The sequence below is a fragment of the Rhinopithecus bieti genome, unplaced genomic scaffold (assembly GCF_001698545.2).
Source record: "Rhinopithecus bieti isolate Rb0 unplaced genomic scaffold, ASM169854v2 scaffold_51305, whole genome shotgun sequence".
Lineage (NCBI taxonomy): Eukaryota > Metazoa > Chordata > Mammalia > Primates > Cercopithecidae > Rhinopithecus > Rhinopithecus bieti.
The window spans coordinates 14,256-17,108 of NW_016819950.1; the positions used below are offsets into that span (position 1 = coordinate 14,256).

The 2,853-nt window shown below is 44.7% G+C and overlaps 1 pseudogene; it reads right to left on the minus strand.

Moving 5' to 3' along the window:
• Positions 1-808: 808 nt before the first annotated feature.
• LOC108520107 (nuclear transcription factor Y subunit gamma-like) lies at positions 809-1,650 on the minus strand (annotated as a pseudogene).
• Positions 1,651-2,853: the final 1,203 nt, after the last annotated feature.

Below are 2,853 nucleotides of genomic sequence, written 5' to 3' on the forward strand. Positions count from 1 at the left end.
CCCTGGGAAAGAAGGGTGTAGGAATGAGCTCACCCACTCTCCGTGGGGAATGAATTTGTCTCTTAAATGCAAGGAATGTTTCCATGGCCTCAGGATACAGAAACACAGAGCTCAGGGGTGAGAGCAAGGGAAGGGGAAAGGGTCACTGGTGAAAACGAAGCTATATACATTCACCTAACTCAATCTGAGGGTAGCAAAGGTGGTAAAACTTGGGGGCAGCAGTTGTTCCAAGAGTCAGGAAATACAGGACACTCCTGGGGAGATTTGCACCTAAAAAGAAGTGGCAGTGAGAACCGAAAAAAGGAAAACCAAAGGGGAAATATTTCTTAAACCACACTCTTCAAGAAAATGCCATAAATATGTCATTTAATATTTTCATTTCATAGCATTGGACACACAGCTCGACATATTGAAATATTGACTCCTTAGAGGAAAATAAATGGAAAAAAGAAAACAAAAAGAATTACATTTTTCTGTTGAAGAATCTCAGGCCCCAGGGATGAGGCCCAAGTGTCCCAGTGTCCTGGCCTGCGGGAGGTGCTGAGAGGTCAGCCGGGTCCTCTGAGGAGGGAGGCTGTGCCCATAATCCATAACTATAAAGCTGTATGGCAAAAATTGTCTTGGGTGTCCTTGGCCTTGTCAGTTCATACTCTCAGTCATAGGTCCCCTGGGGGTCCTGCCTGTAGGAGAGCTGGTTGACTGACTGGTTGAACATGGGCTGGGTGAGGTCCTAGTCCACAGGAATGGTAACGTGCTGGAGCTGCTAGACCTTGTGTTCATCTGTGACCTGGTTGAACCACCACTGTCCTTACTGGACCTCTGTCTCTGTAATCTGTTGGGCATTGGTGGCAAGCATCTAGATCTGTTTCTGCATAACTTGAGTACCTGATACAAGCTGGACTAAGAGAATATATTCTAGCTGGCCTGACTTCAGCTGCACTGAGATTTTCTGGATCTCTCCTGTTTTAGTTAATCTGTTGCATAACCTGCATAGTCTGTCCAGTGTCACTCTGGGACTGTTAGGCTTGACCCTGTGGTTGGGCCTGGACAATCTGCACCTGCTGACCTTCTCCAACCTGCTTGTCAGGGGCATGATCTGGCCCTGCTGAGGCTGCATGATGATCTACCCAAGCTGGATGGTGGTCATAGAGCTAGTGGTCTCCTGGCCTTGCTGCTGTCCCTAGACTTGGACCGTGGAGGGTTGCTAAGCCAGTGTGAAGTAGTACTAGATGGGCTTGGCAGGAGTTATAGACTGGTGCACCTCCTCCTAACGCTTTGGAGGGTTCAGTTCATCTATGAAAACAATATCAATGAGAAAGTCAAACTGATCTAATTTTGTAAATCCCATAGTGACATCATTTCCCTATAGAGTCCAGTGCTTTTTAGTCTCTGTGTGAATCTAGGCTCAAAGAGTCAACTCTGTGATAAAATCTGGGCTGCCTTGGCAGAGAGCACAGGAGCTTCTCTACTGATCATTTTTACATTATTCAGTTTCATAATCTTCTTAATACCAGCCGTGGAAGTTCCTGCACTAGTAAATCTTTCACTGTTAAATTCTGGATTTCTTCCAGGACGTGAAGTCAACAAGGACTGTAGGCTTTACTGGGCATTACTGCTGCTAGTGCCACAGAATCCACATTCTGTGAACATTTTGAAAAATGCCTCTACACAGGAGTCCAGGGAAGAGCAGGAACTCTCCCTGCACTCCTGTTAAGCAGGGCAATGCAGAGGTCCCAGGCAAGGTAGACAGGGAAGAAGCATGCATTATGGAGAACAGAGGGTGTGAAGCAGGGGCTCAAACAAGATGGCGGCCATGGCATTTGCACATGGCCCTTTTCTTCCTTCCCCCTTTCTTGGCACCTGGACTCCCAGTAAGGTGCAATGTGCAGAACCTTTGACCCTTTTCTTTCTTTCTTTCTTTTTTTTTTTTTGAGACGGGGTCTGACTCTGTTGCCCAGGCTGTGGAGTGCAGTGGTGCGATCTCGGCTCACTGAAAGATCCACCTCTCAGGTTCAGGCCATTCTCCTGCCTCAGCCTCCTGAGCAGCTGGGACTACAGGCACCCGCCACCAAGCCCGGCTAATCTTTTTGTATTTTTAGTAGAGATGGGGTTTCACCATGTTCGCCAGGATGATCTTGATCTCCTGACCTTGAGATCCACCCGCCTCAGCCTCCCAAAGTGCTGGAATTACAGGCGTGAGCCACAGCGCCCGGCCCCTTTGACCCTTTTCTAGTCATGCTTTTTAATGTTATTGAGTTGTAGGAGTTCTTCATATATTCTTTATATTAACTTCTTATCTGGTAAGTGGTTTGTAAATATATTCTCCCATTTTGTAGGCTGCCTGTTTAGTATGTTAATTATTTCCTGTGCTGGGCAGAAGATTTTAAGTTTGATGTAGTCCCATTTGTATATTTTTGATTTTGTTGCATGTGTTTTGGGTGTCATATCCAACAAATCATTGCCCATTCCAATTTCATGAAGCCTTTCCTTAGTATTTTCTTCTAGGAGTTTTACCATTTCAGGTCTAACATTTACATCATTAATCGTTTCTAAGTTGATTTTTGTATATGGTGTAATACAAAGGTGCCTCTTCATCCTTTTGTGTGTGGATAGTAAGTTTTCCCAGAATCATTTGTTGAAGAGACTATCTTTATGCCATTGTGTAGTTTTGGCACCCTTGTCAAAAATCAATTGGCCAAGTTCATGACGGTTTATTTCTGAACATTCTATTCTGTTTCAGTAGTCAATAAGTCTGTCTTTATATCAGTATCATACTGTTTTGATTACCATAGATTTTGTAACATGCTTTGAAATTAGGAGGTGTGAGACCTTCAGCTTTATTCTTTCTCAAGA